We start from the raw sequence: 25,145 nt of genomic DNA, 5'->3' as shown, positions 1-25,145 counted from the left end.
ATTTTCTCATGGAAACCATCTTCCTGAAAGGCACCTTCTAGCTTGCATCTTTACCTGAAAGAATCTACTGCTGAGATGCCAGGTAGTGTCAGTTCCCTATGGTGAGATTTTTTCTGAAAACTAGTACTTTGTCTTCAATTGTTGCATATTTAAATAAAATCCTGCATGGCTATAGTTACCCAGGGGGAAAGACTGCCAAGACTCTTGAGAAATCAAGAGAATTAAAACAAATAAGAATAAATACAAAAATGATAGAGAAACCAGACTTGGAACAATTTGACCAAGGGCTATTAATAATACTTACATGGCAATTCACTCTATAAATGAAATCCATACATAGCCACTTGCATTTGGTAGGCAAAAACAAGATCCAAAGCTTCAAAGAATGAAACTTAGAAAACCACACAGAAGTATTCAAGCCTCAGTGAATGCCTCACTTCAGTACAGAATTCTGTATGTTATATTTTAGCCCAGGCACTATCGTCCGGTCCAAGGATCAAAGCATCAGTGAAGCCCCAGAAGAAGTGATGCCTCACAGAGAAAATAGAGCATATTTTACTGTTGTGTAGAATAGAAGCTCAATGAAGATAACCTCAGTATACTTGACCTGTGCAGACACCCCATTGTCCCAGCTCTGAATTGAGTACAACCCATGCCAGGCTTTTACTAAGTCACAGCTTTGAAGCTGCTCCTCAGAACTGCAATGTAGGAAGAACCGACCATCTACTTAGTGTAAAAAAAGATGATGAAACCCAGAGCCTTTATAGAGGTAGTGATTACAGTAGCCAGTTTTGAAAGATCTTAATTATTTCTCCATGTCGAAGATGAGTAGAAATGCCCTTCATTTTGAAATGTTTAACTTTCTTCAATCAAGTATAATATGCCACCAAAAGCAAAATACAAAACAAGTAAGAGCTTGGGAGGAGAAAATCAACACAATGGCAATGGAAAATGACAATGTCCTGCCCTGTGACCAACTAGGGTAGAAATATGAGTACAAACAAGATCATCTTATATACATTTGAATGTGTCTGATAGGTCTGTACCAATACATAAAATTACTTTTTTGGTTTTGACTTCTAACTGATAAAGATGCAATTAGTAAGTGAGAGAATCTAATCTTCTAACATATATAGAAAATGCTAGAAGAATAGACTGTCAAGCATTCTTTCCATGAATTTTGGAAGAAGGCTAGAGAGCACATTCTCAGAGTATGCTATCCCAAAACTTGGATACAGACCTGAAGAATATGCAGAAATGAAGGCTATTTTCTTTCTTGTCTTTGCTGCCATTTTATTAAAAATAGATTAAATTCTCATGCAAGAGATCCTGGTTACGGGTTTTTCCCCCTCTACTACTCCCAGTTCTTCCCTGCTTCCCCTTTTCTCTGGATCCACTCCCTTTTGTTTCTCATTAGAAAAGGATAAGCTTCTAAAAGACAAACTACAACAAAATAAAATGTAATAAAACAAGACGATCACATTGAATTAGGACAAAATAAACCAATAGAAAGAAAAAAGCAGAAGAGAAAGCTCAAGGATCAGAGACACATTTGTTTCTGTGAGTTCATATGAACCCTGCTTAGTTGACTTAGAAAGACTTGTTCTCCTGGTGCCCTTCATCATATATAGCTCTTACAATCTTTATGCCTTCTTTTATACAGGATTCCCTGAACTCTGAAGGGAAGGATTTGGTGGACACAAAATTTAGATCTCTGTGTTCCAAACTCTATCTTTCTGTGCATAATGTCTGACTGTGGATCTCTATATTTGTTCCCACCCACCGAAGGATGAAACTTTTCTGATAATGGCTGAATAAAGCACTGGTCTAGCAGAATGTTATCCTAGCACTCAGAGTAATTGTATCATTATTTTTTTTCCTTATTTCTTCTTCTTCTTCTTCTTCTTCTTCTTCTTCTTCTTCTTCTTCTTCTTCTTCTTCTTCTTCTTCTTCTTCTTCTTCTTCTTCTTCCTTCTTCTTCCTCTTCTTTTTCTCCTTCCTTCTTCCTCTTCTTCCTCCTCTTCCTCCTCTTCCTCCTTCTTCTCCTCTTCTGCTTCTGCTTCTTTGTCTTCTTTTAAAATATTGTATTTATTTTCATCCTATATTCTACAAGCTGTCTAGTCTCTGGTTCTCCATCACCCAAGCAGTGTTGGGTACAAATTCCATCTCAAAGAGTGGGCCTTAGGTTAAATCAGACATTTGTTGGTTGTTCCCACATGTATTTTGTTACTATTGCCCTAGCATATTTTCTAGACAGGACATGTTTATGTTTCTCTTTTATACTTTCAGAGTAACTTTTTCTACCAAAGACACTAGAATAAAGGAATAGGTATAGTTCTGTGCCAAATTTTTAACTACAAAAACATAGGAGACAGTCACTCCAATAACATTTCCTATTTATTGAAAGAAACGGGAGGAGGTATGGGGCAAGTAGAACTATGTCACCAGAATAAAGAACACAAGCAATTGTCATAATTGAAAATAAAAGGCATTTGAATCAGCTCCCAACCAGATTCCTTCCTGGAGCATGTGACCCTGACACCCCACTAAGAAGACCATATCAACTGGTCACATAGCAAAGAGCCCAGGGACCAGTGGTAGAGTAATGCACACAGACCCACAGATGAGGGCTCTATGATGACAACAGCTAGGCCACTCCATGCTTAATGAGTTGTCTTCAGCTGGGGTCTTGCAGTCAGTTTATGCTCAATTGAATGTAATAAATAGTTCCAGTACTTTGGTGAAAAGAGATGGCTTTGGTGAAAAGAGATGGCTAATCTAAATATTATTTTCTCCAGTTTTTGGAATCTTCATACATTTTAGAAAGATTTCATTTTACTAGGTTTTCATATTATTCCTCAAATACTTCAAGCTTGGTTTTCATTTACTTAATTGATAATATGTACATATAGATAAATATACATTATATTTATCTTTCTGGGTCTGGATTACGTCACTCAGAATTGTTTCATCCTATTTCATACATTTGTCTGAAAATTTAATGATGTCATTTATGTTTGCAGCCAATACCTCATTCTGTAAATGTACCACATTTACTTTGCAAATCTTCTGTTGAGGAACATCTAGGTTGTTTCTAATTTCTGCTTATTATGTATAGGGCAGCAATGACAATGTTGACCAAGTGTCCTTTTGGTAGAATGAAGTGTCATTTGTGTATATGCTAAAGAGTAGTATAGTTGGATCTTCAGTTAGATTAATTTCCATCATTCTGATGATCTGCTACACTGATTTCAGTAGCACCTGTACAAGTTCCCACTTCTACCAGCAACGAAGAAGTGCTTCCTATATTCCACAATCTCATTGGTGGGAGAAGAGCAGTCATTTGTATTACTGATCTTAGCCATTCTGATAGATATAATATAAACTCTCCATGTAGTTATGATGTACATTTTCATACTGGGTAAGGATATTCTCAGTCATTTGGGTTTTCTCTATTGATAATTTTCTTTAGATTTGTGCATAAGGCCAGTTTTCTAGTACTTAAGGGGTAGATGGATCACAGTTCTGTCATAGGCCAATGAGACACTCACATGCTCAGTCATTGCGAGACAACCACAGCAGGCACTGGTATCTCCAACCTCAGGATTTTTTCCCTTCAAACATGAAATACAGCTCCAGACACTTTATATAAAGCTAATGATCTGAGGAATGCATGTTTTCAGTTTTCAATCCCTGCCAATAAAGAAAGCCAGTAACTTCAAGTTTAAATGGAAGACACAGTCCCTGTTAAAGCTTCATTACCTTTTATCACAGAGATTTTTCACACATAGTCTGCAGGGCCTTGATTACAGTTGCTGCCTTGACATTCTACCACACTGGTTGGAAAAATGGTAACGGCTTTCCCAGTGAAGTGTATGTCTTCCAAAAAGTGGGAGTAAAAAAGCCACAGAGAAGCAGGTGAGGGTTTTATGGAACCACTAGCATGAGACATGTCAAACTTGGCACCTAAAGTGAGCTATATTTTTTTCTCTTACAGTTTCTGCCATTAAAATGCAATATGCATGTTGGGCTACTTCAGAGTCTAAAGGCAACAGTTATCAAACTGTAGAATAGAAAAGGGCCCTCTAGCCTACACTAGGGATAAATGACCAGGCTTTAGGAAGTCAATGCTTTCTGGAGAAGCATGGTACTTGTGTAGATCCACATATTAATGAAAGTTGCCTAAGATACCAGTAGAAGTACTCAGAAGGTCCTTTGGTCCTGCACAAAGATGATATGTTCAGTCTCTCACAAGGTTCATGGGCATGTTTAAACAAGCTAAGAGTACACAGTTTGAAATAACATTTGGATGCAACTTGAAGCCATGCCTACAGGTATGATGGTAGAGGCCATGTCTAACCATGTGATGTGACAACAAATGACTGTGTGAACATATATTCCATCACAAGCCTGGTGGTTTTAAGCCAACCAAGCTTTGAGGCCAAGCCAGAATCCTCATTTGTGTAATAAAAATATTAAGTTTGAATTTGGAGCAGAGAAGAGGGTTTTGAGGTATTTACTATGTACCTGTTGTATAGATTTCTATTATTTAATGTTTTGTGTCAGTGAGGTTATCTTGCAGTGAAATCAAAGAGGAAAAACATCTCAGGCCCAGTGTAAGAAACTTGACATGAGCCAATAATTCATCCTTGCTTCATTCTTTCCCTGGCCAAGATATCTCTGAGGTTGAATATACAAATTATTCGTTTCGAATGGAATATAGACAAGTGCACAGAAAATGTATTTCAGGACCCACTGTGCAAGGATGTCAGAGAGGCCAGATGTAAGGATGGATGTGGAACCATGTACTATGCAAATGCATTTTCTTGGTTGGTTAGATACCTGGAGGAAGTATGGAATTAAAAAGTGTGGAAAAGATGTAAGAATTTAGCATGGATAGAGGGAGTTTGCTGTACCTAGATTCTTTTTTTATTATAATTTCATTCATTTACATTTCAAATGACATCCCACTTCCCAGTTACCTCTTCACAAACCTTTCATTCCATCTTCCCTCTTCGCCTCCCCTTTGCTTCTATGAGGATGCTCCTCTACTCACTCACCCACTCCCACATCACCACCCTAGCATTCTCCTATGCTGGAACATTAAGCCTCAACAGGACCAAGGGTGTCCCTCCCATTGATTTCAAACAAGACCATTCTCTGCTATATACATATCTGGAGCCATGGATCTCTCCATATATATACTCTTTGATTGGTGGTTTAATCCCTGGGAGCTCTGGGTTATCTGGCTAGTTGATATTGTTGTTCCTATAGGTTTGCAATCTCCTCAAACTCCTTTAGTCCTTCTCCTGGCTCTTTCTTTGGGATCCTCAGGCTCAGTTTGATTTTTGGCTCTAAGTATTTGCATCTGTATTGGTCACACAATAGTAGAACCCATCAGAGAACAGCCATTCCAAGTTCCTGTCCACTTTGGAAATCAATCTGGAGCTTCCTCAGGACATTAGAAATAGTTCTACCTGAAGACCTAACTATACTACTACTGGGCATATACCCAAAAGATGCTCCAACATATAACTAGGACACATGCTCTACTATGATTAGAGCCACCTTCTTTACAATAGCCAAAAGCTGGAAACAACTCAGATGTACCTCAACAGAAGAATGAATACAGAAAATGTGATATATTTATACCATGGTGTGCTACTCAGCTATTAGAAAACAATGACTTCATGAAATGCACATTTCTAGGATGGAACTAGAAAATATCATCCTGAGTGCAGTAACCCAATCACAAAAGAAAACACATGGTATATACTTTCTGACAAGTAGATATTAGCTCAAAAGATCAGAATACCAATGAAACAACCCATAAATAATATAGAGCTTAAAAAGAAGGAGGAATAAAGTGTGGACTTTATTTGAACTGAAAAACATGAGTTATCTTTGGGATGGCAAGCAGTATAGGATTAGTGTGCTAAGGATCTGATACCATCATCTGGCGTTTTCAGGCACTGCATATACATAGCACACAAATATACATGAAGACAAATTCATATACATAATATAAAAATATAGCTATAAAAATTCTGTCTTATATATGGTTTTGTAGTACTATAGGGTTATATATATTTATCTAGAGAACAAAAAGTTGAAAGAATACATGATTCATTATCCCTTACCTTGGGTTTAAATGAATTTCATTACTCATTTTAAAAATATTATATATGGCAGATTGAATTTTAAAAAATTCAATTAAATCAGAAGATTCACTTCTACCTGGAAAGCTTAAGTTTGTAGACAATCAAATATCACACAAGACAAAAATATTGGTAAAGTTATTAGACTCTAAAGTAATGAGGAATTTTTGAGCTAATAAGGGAAAACACGGAGATGTCAGAACCTCAAGGTATTTAATATACTATTGCTAGTTTGTTCAACTTTATGATTAATAGTGGATAGGCAACTGGAAGAAATATGTTCACAAAGTAAAGTTTTAGAAGGCTAGTGGTTTCTTTTTTTTTTTTTTTTACTCTCACTACATTGTCTTTAATCACTCCAACATTGTTGAAAAGCACATCCTACAGTTTCCAGAAACTCAAGACACTGTACTAACATAATCCTCTTACAAAAGGATAGCAACACATTATTATTACAAATAATAGCTATAGTTTTTAAAATACACTATTATTACAAACAATAATTATAAAACAGTAATAAACTATTTATATGCTTTGTTTTCCTTTTCTCGGGATCTTTTTTTTAATATTTTTATTTTTCTATATTCTTTGTTTACATTCCAAATGATTTAACTTTCCCAGATCCCCCCCTCCCCATATGTCCCATAAACCTTCTTCTCTCCATCCATTCTCCAATCACCTCCCTCCTTTTTCTCTGTCCTTATATTCCCCTCCAATGCTAGATCAATCCTTTCCAGGATCAGGACGCTCTCCATACTTCTTCATGGGAGTCATTTGTTATACGATTTGTGCCTTGGGAATTCAGGGCTTCTGGGCTAATTAATATCCACTTATCAGAGATTGCATTCCATGTGTATTCTTTTGTGATTGGGTTACCTCACTTAGGATGATATTTTCCAGATCAAACCATTTGCCTAAAAATTTTGTGAATTAATTGTTTCTAATTGCTGAATAGTATTCCATTGTGTAAATATACCACATTTTCTGTATCCATTCCTCCTTTGAGGGGCATCTGGGTTCTTTCCAACTTCTGGCTATTATAAATAAGGCTGCTATGAACATAATGGAGCATGTGTCTTTATTGCATGCTCGGGAATCCTTTGGGTATATGCCCAGGAGAGGTATAGCAGGGTCCTCCAGAAGTGTCATGTCCAGTTTTCTGAGGAACCTCCAGACTGATTTCCAAAGTGGTTGTACCACCTTACAGCCGCAGCAGCAATCTTTTCAATATAGTACTTGAAGTTCTAACTAGAGCAATTAGACAACATGAGGAGGTCAAGGGGATACAAATTGGAAATGAATAAGTCAAATTATCACTATTTGCAGATGACATGATAGTCTACTTAAGTGACCCAAAAACTTCCACCAGAGAACTCCTACAGCTGATAAACAACTTCAGCAAAGTGGCTGGTAATAAAATCAACTCAAGCAAATCAGTTACCTTCCTATACTCAAAGATAAGCAGGCTGAGAAAGAAGTTAGGGAAATGTCATCCTTCACAATACCACAAACAATATAAAGTATCTTGTAACTCTAACCAATCAAGTGAAAGATCTATATGACAAGAACTTCAGGTCTCTGAAGAAGGAAATTGAAGAAGACCTCAGAAAATAGAAAAATCTGCCATGATCGTGGATCAGCAGGATTAATATAGTTAAAATGGCCATCTTGCCAAAAGCGATTTACAGATTCAACGCAATCCCCATCAAAATCCCGACTCAGTTCTTCACAGAGTTAGAAAAAGTAATTCACAAATTCATCTGGAATAACAAAAACCCCACGATAGCTAAAACTCTTCTCAACAACAAAAGAAATTCTGGGGGAATCAGTATCCCTGACTTCAAGCAATACTACAGAGCAATAGTGTTAAAAACTGCATGGTATTGGCACAGTGACAGACAAGTGGACCAATGGAATAGAATTGAAGATCCAGAAATGAATCCACACACCTATGGTCACTTGATCTTCGACAAAGGAGCCAAAAACATCTGGTGGAAAAAAGATAGCCTTTTTAACAAATGGTGCTGGTTCAATTGGAGGTCAGCATGCAGAAGAATGCGAATTGATCCATTCTTATCTCCATGTACTAAATTTCACTCCAGGTGGATCAAGGACCTCCATGTAAAACCAGACACACTGAAACTTACAGAAAAGAAACTGGGGAAGACCCTTGAGGACATGAGCTCAGGGGAAAAGTTCCTGAACAGATCACCAATAGCTTATGCTCTCAGATCAAGAATTGACAAATGGGACCTCATAAAATTACAAAGTTTCTGTAAGGCAAAGGCCACTGTTAAAAGGACAAAACGGCAACCATCAAATTGGGAAAGGATATTCACCAACCCTACATCTGATAGAGGGCTAATATCCAATATATACAAAGAACTCAAGAAGTTAGACCCCAGGGAACCAAATAACCCTATTAAAAATGGGGTACAGATCTAAAAAAGAATTTTCACCTGAAGAAATTCGGATGGCCGAGAGGCACCTTAAGAAGTGTTCAACATCATTAGTCATTAGGGAAATGCAAATCAAAACAACCCTGAGATTTCACCTTACACCAGTCAGAATGGCTAAGGTCAAAAACTTAGGAGACAGCAGGTGTTGGTGAGGATGTGGAGAAAAGAGGCTAGTGGTTTCAAATAAGAGGGTAAGCTTTATTTCCGTCTAGATGAAAAGTTTAGCCAAGACAGAAAACTATCTATGGGTAGTAGAATGGCATGTGATGTAACTTTTTCTGAAAGTATGTAAGATAACAAAGAATACAAAGAAGAGAATGAGTAATTTTAGTTGTAAACAGATTAATTAGGACTATGCAGAACTGCTTGCCCTAAAAAGAAGAGGAATTACATGTCTTTTAACATGAGTAGAATGTAGACATGTAGAATCCCAGTAGAAATACAAAATAATGTCTTTAAAATTTAAATGAAACTGTTCTAGCTGCTACACTCATTTATCAGTTTATTTGGTCACACAGAATGCTAAAGACTAAGAGAAATTGTACAACAGAAAAGGAGAAAATAAACTAACTTAAACTATTTTTTTCTTTTTTCTTTTTATGAAATTTTCAGAACAAGATGATTGTTGAAGACTAGGAAAAGTAAAACTGCCACCTTAGAAACTGAGCATTAGAGCATTAGAGGTCGTGACTGAGCGTAAGAATAATTAGGAGGACATCAGGAAAAAGGAGAGGGTGGGTGCAGGTTGTAAAAGCTGGGATGCCAAGAAATGACAATGCAGGTTATTGGATTATCTCATCCCTGTGGGTTAAGACTACTGACCAGCTACCCAAGGAATTGTCCCAGAGAATGTTGATGCCAGCCCACCAGATGCCAAGGAAATCAAAGAATGAGGGTTACTGACGTAGGCAGGCCTGATGGCAATAATGAAGATGGTAACAGGTCATAAAATTTAATAACAAAACCTTAAAAGAAGTATTTTTTTTTTTAGCCAGAGAAGAAATAGTTTGGAAGTTGGATTGAACAAGAAGCATGTAGGTAATGTTTGAATTAGAAGAATGGACTAGAGCATATTTTAAAATCATACTTTTTCTTTCTCATATATATATATATATATATATATATATATATATATATATATATATATATATAGGCATATTGTGCATGTGGATATTAAATATACATGATTGATTTCACAGTAGTGTAGCCACTGATACATTTCTTTTGGTCAAATAAATAACACCTGCTCGTGCTACCACGAACTATCTCGATTAAACTCAGTGGCTTACAGAAAAGGTCATGAAAGTAGGAAAGGGTCTTCCTAAGAAAAAGAACAAGTTCAGCAGCAGTGAAGAGGTTACTATGTTCAAACACTGTATACTATTATATATGAAATTGTAAAAAATCAAAATAAAGCATGATCATAATAATAAAAATTAAATTCTTTTTTAAAATTTTTTATTTTTTTATTTTATTTATTTATTTATTATTCGATATATTCTTTATTTACATTTCAAATGATTTCCACGTTTATGGTTCCCCACTCCCCAAAAGTCCCATAAGCCCTCTTCCCTCTCCCTGTACTGGTATTTCCCTATAGTGCTTCACTGAGTCTTTCCAGAACCAGGGGACACTCCTCCGTTCTTCTTGGACATCATTTAATATGTGGATTATGACTTGGGTATTCAAAGTTTCTTGGCTAATATCCACTTATCGGTGAGTGCATACCATGATTGATCTTTTGAGACTGGGTTACCTCACTTAGTATGATGTTCTCCAGCTCCATCCATTTGCCTAAGAATTTCATGAATTTGTTGTTTCTAATGGCTGAATAGTACTCCATTGTGTATATATACCACATTTTTTGTATCCATTCCTCCGTTGAGGGACACCTGGGTTCTTTCCAGCTTCTGACTACTACAAGAGGTGCTTGCTGCCTTTTCAGAAGTGTCAGATTTGGTTTCCAGTGCACACACACACAAACACACACACACACAAACACACAAACACACACACACTCACATGATAGCCATCTGAAATTCAAGATCAGGTATCTAATATTCTCTTCTGTCTTTTGCAGAAAACACTAATAAATATAAATACAAAATAAATGTCATTAATAATGTGATGGGATACATTTTCAAGGCCCTGTACCTAGAAAAGGAACTATTGACAATTAATATCCAATGATAGGAGAGTCAGAATTTTTTCAAGAAATAAGGGGCTGAAAACTGAAATAACAATATAAATATATATGCAACCTTCATATTTGATACTGTTGTTTCCCATTGGTTTGTTCATATCTTAGTATACTACAACTCAAATGTGTCCCTATTTCTAATGTCAACTGATAGTGCCTCATCAATTAGTACTTGGTTAACAATAAGGTGCCCTCCAAATTAAGGGAAAGCTATGTTTTTCTAGTAAGTGGATATTCTCAATTGAATATCGGATCTATGATGGTATCTAGTTTAAATTTACTGTTTCATATTAACATAAAGTATGATGTTAATTAGCTTTCTGAAACAGGAATATGAGTCAGAATGTAACAGGAACATGATAGAAGTTTTCAAATACCTTCTGTTTGTCCTCAAATCAACCTTTAAAACCTACCTCCCTATCCAGGACTCCTTCACTATTGCTTTTAGTAACTGTAAATCTTACCACCAAAGAATCCAGAAGATTGATAGAGCATGCAAATTTCTTGTTTTCTTTCTGTTTGACTGCAGGTCATTTTTCCCCAAAATCTAGGAAGAAGCTAAGTGTAAATAATAACTATTTGGGCCGTGGATCTGTTAAGGTCTATGAATCTGTCTCCAAGAGATGCTGAAGGATGAACATGAAATAGAGCCCAGGCACTTGACCAAAAGTCTTGTCTCTTGCCTTTTACACGGGTAAGTTACCATCTCTCCGATTGGCAGATGCTGATATGTCATATTTTTCCTGACAGTGCCTACAAAGTATTGTGAAATAAAAGGGGGCAATATATAATTTTTCACTGACTTCTACCACATGGACCATTTAGATGGTCTGTCTGATCCTGATTAAATTTTGGTAGTTGGTATCTGTCTAGGAAATTGTCCATTTCATCCAGATTTTCCAGTTGTGTTGAGTATAGGCTGTGTAGTAGGATATTATAATATTTTGGATTTCCTCAGTTTCTGTTGTTATATCTCCCTTTTCATTTCTGATTTTGTTAATTTGGATACTGTCTCTGCGCCCTCTTGTTAGTCTGGCTAAAGGTTTATCTATCTTGTTTATTTTCTCAAAGAACCAGCTCCTGCTTTTCTTCATTCTTTGTATAGTTCTTTTTGTTTCAACTTGGTTGGTTTCAGCCCTGAATTTCATGATTTCCTGCCTTCTACTCCTCTTGGGTGTATTAGCTTCTTTTTGTTCTAGAGCTTTCAGGTGTTCTGTTAAGCTGCTAGTGTACACTCTCTCCAGCGTCTTTTTTAGGCACTCAGGGCTATGAGTTTTCCTCTTAGCACTACTTTCATTGTGTCCCATAAATTTGGGTATGTTGTGCCTTCATTTTCATTAAATTGTAAAAAGTTTTTGACTTCTTTCCTTATTTCTTCCTTGACCCAGGTATCATTGAGTAGATAATTGTTCAGCTTCCATGTGTATGTGGGCTCTCTGTTGTTTTTGTTGCTATTGAATACCACCTTCCATAGTGATCTGATAGGAGGCATGGAATTAGTTCAATCGTCTTATATCTGTTGAGGTCTACTTTGTGACCAATTATATGGTCAGTTTTGGAGAAGGTACCATGAGGTGCTGAGAAGATATATTCTTTTGATTTAGGATGAAATGTTCTATAGATATCTACTAAATCCATTTCGTCCAAAACTTCTGTTAGTTTAACTGTGACTCTGTTTAGTTTGTGTTTCTTTGATCTGACCATTGGAGAGAGTGGGGTGTTTAAGTCCCCCACAATTATTGTGTGGGGTGTGATGTGTGCTTTAAGCTTTAGTAAGGTTTCTTTTACGTATGCCAGTGCCCTTGTATTTAGGGCATATATGTTCAAACTTGAGAGTTCTTCCTGGTAGATTTTTCCTTTGATGAGTATAAAGTGTCCGTTTGTATCTTTTTTGATGACTTTTGGTTGAAAGTCTATTTTACTTGATACTAGAATGGCTACTCCAGCTTGTTTTCTTGGACCATTTGCTTGGAGAACTGTTTTCCAGCCTTTTACTCTTAGGTAATGTTTGTCTTTGACACTGAGATACATTTCCTGTATGCAGCAAAATGTTAGGTCTTATTTACGAATCCATTCTGTTAGTCTATGTCTTTTTATTGGGGAATTGAGTCCATTAATGTTAAAATATATTAAGGAATAGCGATTGTGGCTTCCGGCTATTTTTGATGTAATTTTTATGTTTTTGTGGTTATCTTCTTTTGGGATAAAGATTACTTTCTTGCTTTTTCTTGTATGTAGTTTCCCTCCCTTTCTTGGTGTTTTCCATTCATTATCCTTTGAAGGGCTGGATTTGTGGAAAGATACTGTGTAAATTTGATTTTGTCATGAAAAAAATCTTGGTTTCTCCATTTATGGTAATTGAGAGATTTGCTTGATATAGCAGTTTGGGTTGACATTTGTGTTCCCTTAGGGTCTGCATGACGTCTGCCCAGGCTCTTCTGCTTTTCATAGTCTCTGGTGAGAAATCCGGTATAGTTCTGATAGGTCTACCTTTATATCTTACTTGGCTTGACCCTTTTTATCCCTACTTCGTATAATATTCTTTTTTTTTTTTTTTTTTTTTTTTTTTTTGGTTTTTCGAGACAGGGTTTTTCTGCGTAGCACGGGCTGTCCTGGAACTTACTCTGTAGACCAGACTAGGCTGGCCTTGAACTCAGAAATCCGCCTGCCTCTGCCTCCTAAGTGCTGGGATTAAAAGCGTGTGCCACCATCGCCCGGCTTAATATTCTTTCTTTGTTTAGTATATTTGGTGTTTTAATTATTATGTGACAGGATGAATTTCTCTTCTAGTCAAATCTATTTGGAGTTCTGTAGGCTACTTGTATGTACTGGCCCTTTAATTAGGAAATCTTCACTCTCTTCTATGCCTATAATCCTCAGGTTTGGTCTTCTCATTTTGTCCTGGATTTTTGGATATTTTGGGTCAGGAGCTTTTTGCATTTTTCATTTTCTTTGACTATTGTATCAGTGCTTTCTATGGTATCTTCTGCATCTGAGATTCTCTCTTCTATCTCTTGTATTCTGTTGTTAATGCTTGCATCCATGCCTCCTGACTTCTTTCCTAGGTTTTCTATGTCCAGAGTTGTCTCACTTTATGATTTCATTATTGTTTCTACCTCCTTCTTTTATCCTGGATGACTTTGTTTAATTCCTTCACCTGTTTTATTGTGTTTTCCCTTAGTTCTTCAAGGGCTTCTCCCTGTTTACTTGTGTTCTCCTGTATTTCTTTAAGGGAGTTATTTATGTCCTTCTTGAAACTCTCCATGATGCCCTCCATCAGCATCATGACCTGTGATTTTAAATGCAAATATTGATTTCCTGGTGTGTTGGGGGTATCCAGGATTTGCTGTTGTGGGAGAATTGGGTTTGGATGGTGCCATATTGCCTTGATTACTGTTAGCAATGTTCCCATGTTTGCCTTTTGCCATCTACTGTTAGTTGGGCCTGCTGTTACTGGCTGGAGCTTGCCCCTCCTGTTTGCCTGCAAGCCTATCTCAGCAACCCTGGGTGAGCTACTTTCCCCTAGCACAAATTTCTGTGGTGCAGCTGAGCTGCTGGGTGCAGGTGGAGTCCTGGTAGTGTTTGTCCCAAGTGATCCTCTACTCTGGTGAAACCTACCTACCAATCTGTTGCAAAGTCACAGAAGCAAAGATGGCAGCCAAGAACCACTGTCTTGTAGTTGTATTTGGGTATGTAACTCTGTGGCCCAGATCAGCTCTGGATGCAGGCTATGCTGGCTATCTACTCCTAGCTGGCTGCTGGGTGGATAGCTGGCTTCCTACACCGCTTGGAGATGGTGTGCTGTGGCCAAGGTTCCCTATCTGGAGGTGGAAACTGGGAGGCTCTTGCCAGAGGCCTCCGGACTTGATCCTCCAGTCTGCAGAGCCCATCTCACCTGTGCAGGCTGCCTCCTCCTTGCTGGCTGCTGGGTGTATAGCAATGTTATGCCTTCTTGAGTGCCATGGACAACTTCTATAAATTACTAGTTTTCTTCCATTCAGATTATCAGTTTGGGGCACAAGTACACACACACACACACACAATTGTAATAAAATAATTATAAAACTCCATATTTTACTTGCAAACTCTGACATGGTGTAGTCTTAATTATGATAAAACATTTAAGTCCTCTATTGGAGATATTAGAACATAATGAATGTCCAAAATATAGCCTTGTTTTTCCATCTTTGATTTCATGGCATTTTAAAAATTGTATCTTGATGCTTTAGTCACTATCTGTCTTCTTTGAACAACACTCTTAGAATAGGAGTCAAGTCACATTACTCCTCCTGTTAGAATGCTACTAAATATTGTAGGGAAACATATAAGTACCATTCAAAGATTACAATTAGAAATGTTTTATAATAATTCTATTAGTTATTAATATGACTTGCCTTTCCAAGTTATCAAGCCTGAGTCCTATGGATTCTTTAAAGTCAGCATTAGCACAATTATTGGGCGAATTTATCCTAATCTAATTTTCTATATGCTAGAATGTGAATTTCCTATTGGTGCTCCCAGAGAACTTGCTGTTTGAGTCTTTCCTGGATTATTTCTGCTCCATCAGTGAATCCTCGGGAGCATTTCATTTGGCCACAAGAACAAGAATCTTGATTAAACTTGATGTTGTCTCGGTCTTTTTGACTACCTTCTGCAAGCCTGGTAACTAAAACCTGATTACTTCTACTTTCCCCAGTAATTGGGTGTGGCCCGTTTTATTTAACCAATAGCTTTAAATTGGGATGTTTTGCCCAACAACATCTGGAATAGATGAGAATCTGCTCATTGGTGGCAACCAGATCTCAGGTTCAGAATTTAGCATTTGTATACACAACATGGGACCAACTCCAAGAAAAGAGACTCACAAAATAGTGTAGCTAGATTATCTTCCCATGTATCAGTCAGATAGGGTTTTTCCAGAAAGTCAGAAACAAAATAAAAAACAAAAACAAAAACAAAAAAATAGAGCAATAACAACAACTATTCCCTGTCCACAGATACAGACAATATACATATTAATATACATGACTTACTGTGAAGAGTTACCTGTGTGATTATGTTAAAATAGAAAGGCAAGTCATAATTCTGCAGAAGAAAGTGTGCTGGACATTAATGCATAGCTTAAAGTGCAGTCCCCTGGTAGGATTTCCTCTTACTCAAGTAAGGCACAGTTCTGCTTTCAAAGTATTTCTTGACATTGCTGCATGCATTCCCAGAATTCTAAGGATAACATTCTTTATTGCAATTATATCTTCATTGTACATCTAGACTATCATTTAAGGGAATAACTGGGAACTATTCGCTACTCATGATTATATTTTAAAAAATGACCATTACAACAGCCTTAACACAACAGAAACTGTCTTAGTTATTGTATACGAATAATTTATTTATCATTGCTTAATTTTCAAAAAGTTTTCAGTACATTGTCTTATTGAATACCTTACCAATTTTGGTATTGCAATTTTAGTAAATAGGATAGAATATTTCATAGGATAATAAAAAAAACTGACTAAAGCTTAACCTTCTTCTAACTGGAAGTAGATCTCATAAAGCATGAACATAAACACTTCATAAGTATGTCATACAAATACAAACACAAATACAAAAGAGCTTGTGTCTTCAGTAGCTTTCTCTAATAACAAACACTGCCCCTGGCCAGGTTGGAGGCCATGTGTTAAGATGGAAAAATTATAACTCCCATAACGCATCTAAATCAATAAGTGATTTGGAGTTTCAGTAAACAGAAATTGTATAGGCATGAAATTAACTCGTTTTCTTAACCCACTGATTTTTGGAAGTTCTTGGTTGGCAGCACATAACTTAGCTCATGTGAACTAATTAACTCCATTAACAGTCTTAAGGAGCCTATTTAGGAATTGGATGGGACAAAAGATTTGAAAATATTGGAAAAGGCTAAACATTGTTGTTTTAATCCTGCAGCTGTGTTTCAATTAAATCATTGGCAGTCGTAAACAAGTCTGGACATCCTAGCTGACTTCAGTGCCTGGTGTTATTCATTACTGCCGTGAACTTTACCAGCTGTGTTTGTCAAATTGTGATTTCAATTTTAATTTGGCAGAAAAGTTATACGCTCACACCAGAGATTCGCAGCTGGAATGAACATTTCTGGAAGCAAATGGAGAATTTTCTGATAGTTTGGGACTTGTATCCCTATTGTTGAGACCAGGTTCAACCAAACAATGGCAGGCGTTTCTGACACAGCAAATTGTTCTTTGTGTTAGACCTCACTTTAAGATTAGACATATGTATCAATGTGTCTCACACTGTATGTAACAGGTTTTAAATGCTTAAAATATATACAGCTAAACTAGCATGCTGTACAAAAAAAAAACTAAAATAAAATATAACAAGAAGCATAGGTGTAGCCAATGCTGTATGTATTCACTAGGAATATTTGAACATGAGGTGGTGTTGGACACCACAACTTTATTGAAGACAGACAGGTATATATATATATATGGGAGAATAAATGTGGGAGAATATATATATATATACTCCCACATTTTCCATTAACACAAGGTGTTTTTAGAATCACATGCATATCATAAAATCCTAGCCTAATCTATGTGATGTGAGGAGAAGGAAAGTTAATGAGAAAAATGACACCAACAAATTAGTTCAAAGAAATAATTCAGATTAGATCATGATAGACGTTGTGATGATCAACCTTTACCAAAAAATAAATGTGAGCATATGTGGCTGGGTTTTCCCAATGGGAACGGTCAGAAGTCCAAAAAGTATAGGTGACCCCTCAATATCTAACTTTCCCCAGATACAAAAGGGGAAATCATTTGAAATGTAAATAAAAAATATATCGAATAAAAAAAAACAGTGACATCATGAAGTTTGCAGGCAAATGGCTGGAACTAGGAAAAACAATCATCAAAAAAGAAAGAAAGAAAGAAAGAAAAGAATGCAATAGTTATGGCATTCCTTCCTTCCAGTGATCTCTTATGTGAGAAAGACAAATTGCTGTCACACAATGCATCTTTACTTTGAAAGATTTCTATAAATGACACTGTGTCTTCTTGTTCACTGGCATTTCTAACCCATCAGCACTGTGTGACCTCAAGCCAAAGGGGAGAAAGAAAGTAGCTAAGTCCCTGTCGATCTCTCAGGTATGACTACCTGAGAGATCCCCATCAGTCCCCACACAGTCAAATCCAGGAAGTGAAATAAGGTGAGAATGATTGTTCTCAAATGCTGCTGAGAGTAAGGCAAGGTACCAGCTGGGCTCTGTTCAGTCTTCCAGAAATCATGGAGACATGTGACATCTGGAAGAACAATATTCTTTCAGGCACTCATTTGTATCTATAACTAACTTGGAGAATGATGAAGAATTGGGAAATGATTAAACCCTGTATTCACCTACCCAATGTCTGAGCCTCAAGATTTCTTCAGCAAACCACTAAATTAAAAACAAGACTTGATGTTTCCTTGTTGTTTAAAAAGAGATCTTGTTTTGATACACCTTTATATTAAGGGCTTAAACATTAGGATTTAAGGTGCTGGGGAGACAGCTCACTGATTTTGTGTCACTAGCATCCACATAAATGCTAAGTGGAAAAAGTGCCCCATCTGCAACCCCAGCACTTGGACGGGAGGTATAGAGGATTCCCATGGCAAGCTGCCTAGCTCTGCTAGCTCCCTAGGTTAAGTGAGAGGCCCTGCCTCAACATGTAAGATGGACAGCTCTTGACCCAGTGTCAACTGCTGGCCTCTGCTTAGACTTACACATTCACATGAATATGTACATGACACCCACCTGCATCCATGCACATCTGAATACATATACATATACGTTGTACACACACACACACACACACACACACTCACTCACTCTCAATTATGATACACCAGATAAGGTCATTTTTTTTTTTTGTGGGAGTGAAAATATTGACTTCATTGCTAGAATGTTCTAGTTTGAATTTGTGACATGCATCAATGTCTAAGGTAGAATGTAATGATTTGAGTACAGTGTCACAGAATCCTGGCTCCACAGATGAAGAAGTTGTAAAAATGCTATTTTCCTGGCTTTCACCTGTAGATACTGATATAATTGGTTTTGTGGAAACTGATAATTCAAATTACATGTGAAGAGTTGTTACTATGATTTTATTATAAAACAGAAGCTGAGAAATACTTAATTTTTTCTTTAAAAACATAACGTAAGTACACATCACATTCTGTGGACTTGGGAGGGACAGAACCATCTCCTCTCATCTCTAATATGCTATAATTTATACTGACTTCACTCTTCCCAAATTACCAGTGGCAGGGTCTAGCCTGTGGCTGTACAGAGAGTTTAAGGAACCCACCAGAAACCATCAAAAAACAGCCAGGAAAACAACTCCCTGAAAACTAATACCAGTGAAATGCACTTTTAAAATTTATTTATTTATTTATTTGTTTGTTTGCTTGTTTTAAAAGATTTATTTACTTCACATATCATGCTCATATGTGTTTTACTTTAATGCATGCAGGTATTCCATGTGTGTTCCTGATGCCCAAAGAAGTCAGAAGAGGGCTTGGGACCTCTGGAACTGAGAGTTATAGATAAATCATTGTGAGCCACTATTTGCATTCTATGAACTAAAACTCAGTTCTCTGCAAGTGCAGGAGGTGCTCTTAACTGCTGAACCATCTCTGTATCCTCGAAATATAGACTGTACCTGTATTAAAATTTCAGACTAGATCATAACTGTAGTGTACCTTTAACATAGAACCAGAAACCATATATACACATTGTGTTTGAAGACCCAGAAAAACCTAGAAGACTAACCAAATACACTTCTAGAGGAGCATTAGTCCTGTCTCATTAGGAAACTAGTCCTTATACCAACCACTGTTTTCTTACGCGAGAGTAAGCAAAAAAAGAAGCATGGAAAGTTCTCAAAAAGAAGTCTTGGCATCTTAACCAAGCTTAGCACTTATTCTTGACCTTATCTTTGATGGAAAAGTAATCATCCAGTTCTTTGACTTTCTATATTCTATGGTTAATATTCCACATCCCATTTCCCCAAAGAGCCTATTCATAGGCATCACTCCAGACAAACCAATGGTTTGCGTTAAAATAGGACTTTAGCTCTAAGTTCTTATTCTGTTTTCTGCCTCCAGAGTTTATAATAGCCTAGTATATGAGGCTATGCACCTTTATACTCAGTTGCCTACTATTTTATGCAATGACTGAGTAACTACATCAGAATGATTGGGTCATCTGGACATTATGGTTTTAAAACAGCTCTCCTAGTTGACTCCAAAAGGAAGCAAAAGTCATAGACATGTGGACCCTAGAAGTAAAATTGTATGGTCTATTTGTCATAGTCTTAGGTTACAAATCTCAATTCACTGAACTGCTTCCTGATTCGGCTTCTGGAGTCCCTCATTGTGACCATGAGTGGAAGAGTTCTTAAAGTTCTGAAAACAAGAGAAGCAATTCTGAATATAAATGACTCAATGTTCTTCTTTGCTTTCAGCACTTACACTAGAGAGCACTCCCTTGCTGGAGTTTGCATCAGATTTGACTTGGTAGATCTATTCAAAGGAGAATTGGGACACATTGTTCCTAAAAACTAACAAGTCAAAGGGCAAACTCTGAGTAAGAAACACACACTTCATTAACAAAAGAAGCTTGGCCTCTTCAGAATATGTGCTAATCAAATTGGGACTCCATTTAAAGTGACTAGGAGGGAAACATTCTCAATATTAAGCAGTGTGTTTTAATCTCTTCTCAGAAATGCAAAGCTGTAAGCCACACAGTGTTAATGGTGACATTCATGTCCCAGAGGACAATGTCACCAAATATCATACCTTCATCTTTCAGGGAAACACCCTTGCCCCTCTAAAGGCTCTTGCTCTTTTAGGCTACCATAAGTAGAATTGGTTAATTCATGAAACAGTTTCATATGCCTGCTTAAAGAAATATTTTCCAATCTACCAAAGTTGCCCTAGTAGCCCTAAGTCTGTATCTCTGTCTATATAGGAAATTAGTAATTATTGTTTATCACAAGTAATTTTGAGAACTATAAAACATGGTTTACCTTAATCATCATGCCTGTTATAAATTTCCTTTGCCCTTACTGCAAATTACATGAACATAAGCAGACACACAGCTTATTAAATTTGTTTACTTATAGCTCCAGTTGAGAAAAAAACTGGTGCTTAACTAAACTGCATGTAATGGGTAAGGAGGGAATTAAAAGTGCCTGCTAGTTGGAGGCACTTCATGAGCTAAGCCTTTATATAATTCAAACTACTGGTTGAGAGAGAGGGGGAAAAGAATCTATGGGTTTTAGAGAGGAAAATTCAAGCCCAAATGAAGAAAAAGAAATGGGCATGCATGAAGATCCCCCTTCATCATTTCTCTTCTCATCTTCAATTGTGAGCTAAACCAATGTTTGTTCTCTGTATTTTATTGAGACATGATCTTTACATATACCTCAATAGAGAAAGAATAGAGACCATCAGAATACATAAAAGCCCAAATTCCAAAATAGAAAAAATTACATTCCATTAACTTGAATTATAACTTCATGTATCATCCTAGACAATATCCCTGGACCTTCATTTCCTAAAATTTAAAGAGTGTGTTATGAACAAGGGGCCACTCTTCCTTTCTTCTTGTACTTCATTTGATGTGTGGATTATGTTTTGGGTATTCCAGTTTTCTAGGTTAATATCCACTTATTAGGGAGTGCATACCATGATTTACCTTTTGAGTCAGGGTTACCTCACTTAGTATGATATTCTCTAGCTCCATCCATTTGCTTAAGAATTTCATGAATTCATTGTTTCTAATGGCTGAATAGTACTCCATTGTGTAGATATACCACATTTTTTGCATCCACTCTTCTGTTGAGGGATACCTGGGTTCTTTCCAGCATCTGGCAATTATAAATAGGGCTGCTATGAACATAGTAGAGCATGTATCCTTATTACATGGTGGGTAATCCTCTGGGTATATGCCCAGGAGTGGTATAGCAGGATCTTCTGGAAGTGAGGTGCCCAGTTTTCAGAGGAACCGCCAGACTGATTTCCAGAGTCGTTGTACCAATTTGCAACCCCACCAGCAGTGGAGGAGTGTTCCTCTTTCTCCACACCCTCTCCAACACCTGCTGTCTCCTGAATTTTTAATCTTAGCTATTCTGACTGGTGTAAGGTGAAATCTCAGGGCTGTTTTGATTTGCATTTCCCTAATGACTAATGAAGTTGAGCATTTTTTAAGATGCTTCTCCGCCATCTGAAGTTCTTCAGGTGAGAATTCTTTGTTTAACTCTGTACCCCATTTTTTAATAGGGTTGTTTGGTTTTCTGGAGTCTAACTTCTTGAGTTCTTTATATATATTGGATATTAGCCCTCTATCTGCTGTAGGGTTAGTGAAGATCTTTTCCCAATTTGTTGGTTGCCGATTTGTCCTCTTGATGGTGTCCTTTGCCTTACAGAAACTTTGTAATTTTATGAGGTCCCATTTGTCAATTCTTGATCTTAGAGCATACGCTATTGGTGTTCTGTTCAGAAACTTTCTCCCTGTACCGATGTCCTCAAGGGTCTTCCCCAGTTTCTTTTCTATTAGCTTCAGAGTGTCTGGCTTTATGTGGAGGTCCTTGATCCATTTGGATTTGAGCTTAGTACAAGGAGACAAGGATGGATCAATTCGCATTCTTCTGCATGCTGACCTCCAGTTGAACCAGCACCATTTGTTGAAAAGGCTATCATTTTTTCATTGGATGTTTTCAGCCTCTTTGTCGAAGATCAAGTGGCCATAGGTGTGTGGGTTCATTTCTGGATCTTCAATCCTGTTCCATTGATCCTCCTGCCTGTCACTGGCCCCTTGTTCTGGAAAGACTCAGTGTAGCAGTATTCGGCAAAACCAGAATGGGGATGTGGGAAGGGGTGGGTGGGAGGACAAGGGGAGAGAAGGGGGCTTGCGGGACTTTCAGGGAGTGGGGGACTAGAAAAGGGGAAGTCATTTGAAATGTAAATAAAAAATATATCAAATAAAAAAATTCAAAGTACAGTACAAAGACACCAAAAGAGAGGCATATAACAACAACAAAAAAAAAGAGTGTGTTATGTTAAATGGTGTTTTGGTCAGTTCTACAATTCTAGGTTTGGAGAGAAAGCCTGGAGTGGTTGAGAACTAAATCATGAAAATGTCCTCACCTGCCCCTGGTCTTCAGCTTACCTCCTTGGCCTGAATCCCAGCTTGCTGTCACTCATTATCCTGCCCCGCCTGTATTACACACCAGCTCATCAGCAGCCACTAACTAAGGTAACAACAGACATGCAATCCTTTTCTTTAAAACTGTTCATCTATCACCTTGTAAATTCAAGACTAAGTGCTGGGGGTCAGGACTTTGGAAATTTCATTTTACCACGCAAATGCCAGACCGAGCAGACACAAGTGTGACAACAATTAACAGCACAACACATTGTCAGAGATGATACAGACAGCTTCCACACTGACACTGAAGCATAGTTGTGGAGAAACAGCCCCTCCAGTAACACTCATCATTCCCTGACAGTGCTGACAGGACCCTTCTTTACATTGCCCAGACTGATACAGCACACATTAATGTACACTCTTACCAGTATGAATGTATGTCTGTTCTTGAACTTTCAGGCTAGTCATGAACCAAGAAGCAAACATATGAGATGGCCAAGATTCTGTGCAATAGTATAAGGCATATATATATATCCACCAAAATCTTAAGCATAATGGATATCTTAAGCTTAATGTGATCATTCACTTTACCCTTTACAACAGCGTAGCTTTAAGTATGTACTGTTTGCAAACATGGAGACCAAGGTGTGCTGTTCTGCCCTTCTATATCTGCCATTATCCACCCTTGCAAAATCCAGTATGCACAAGGCCATGCAATGGGAGTTGCATTTCATAAACACTCGCACATGGATGGATGAAATTATGGTAAAACATTCATGGGAACTTACACAAACAGAAACCAAAGCAATATATACATCATACTGATTATAGTTTCTTGGAACTATAGACTTGGAAAGTTCAGATGTCATTTTTCTTTGAAATGAGTCCGTGATATACAGTAGGTGGAGGGGGAGAGAATATACTCCATTACTTTATTGTTTGATTCATTATCTGTGAATTCTCTCTCTCTCTCTCTCTCTCTCTCTCTCTTGTTTCTTCTCTCTCTTTCTGTGTGTGTGTGTATGTGTGTGTGTGTGTGTTTCTCACACCATAACATTGTATTTGAGATGTAGTTACTAAACAAAGTGGTTGAACATTTAATCATATTAGTATGTCATTTTTGTGGAAACACACTGACTGGGAATGATTGGTGTTAACCAGATTTAGCCCCATTGTCTCTGGAGACTCCTTTAAGGTTGTTCCAACTTTGCAGGTTTTGCAAATATGGAGTCTTTTAATTTCATCTACAACTTTTTACATGTGAAAGGTTGTAACTCATTGTCTAAAATGAAAGATAGATAGAAACATACATACATACATACATACATACATACATACATACATACTTACATAAATGGAAGGGGACTGTCTCTCAAATGCTAGAGTTGCTCCAGAGCTTTCTGAGGTAACTTTGGGGAGCAAAGAACCTACTTTTATCTTCATGGATGAAAACATCTGGAAGTGGGAACAGAAACATTATAGCAAAGTAGCTTTATTTACTCAGGCTAAGGGCAAGATGCAAAGCCTAGGATAGAGGCCGGGGCCCACTGCTGAGTAGCTCTGTGACTAGGATAAAAGATGTTCAGCTCTGAGATTCCAATGCCTTACATGTAAAAATGAGAAAGATAACATCTCATTAAATTTTCAGATGCACAGAGAACAACCTGTGTGATCTTTGAGTTTGTACAAGAAATGTACATGTTTATCTTTCTAATAATTTTTTCAAACTGCTATAGCAGAGTATTAATATGTTGACTGGTCTAGTCTGCCATCCATATGCTGACTAGTTTAGTCTGCTTTTTTAGGGAGGATGTGGGTTTTTTTGTTTGTTTGTTTTTTGTTTGTTTGTTTGTTTTAATCATAGCAAATTCTAGCTCTCAGTTCTTACCCTTAAAGACTATCATCTCATGGTTTATAGTGATTTTAAAATTCACTCACACATGAGTCTCACCTTGAAGGAAGAGAATATTGCCTAGAACTTGAAATAAGGCTTCAGTACTAGCTGTGTCCATTCTTACGTACCTATGCAGTTAAATTTACAAGATAGTCCCCAGATAACTTTGGAAATGTTAGGTAATACCGAAGAACATATGCCTTAGCATTCAAAAAATTATGTTATAATTTATTGTCATCATACACCT

Source organism: Apodemus sylvaticus, chromosome 11 (genome assembly GCF_947179515.1).
Source record: "Apodemus sylvaticus chromosome 11, mApoSyl1.1, whole genome shotgun sequence".
Lineage (NCBI taxonomy): Eukaryota > Metazoa > Chordata > Mammalia > Rodentia > Muridae > Apodemus > Apodemus sylvaticus.
Note: the sequence above shows the minus strand (reverse complement) of the source record.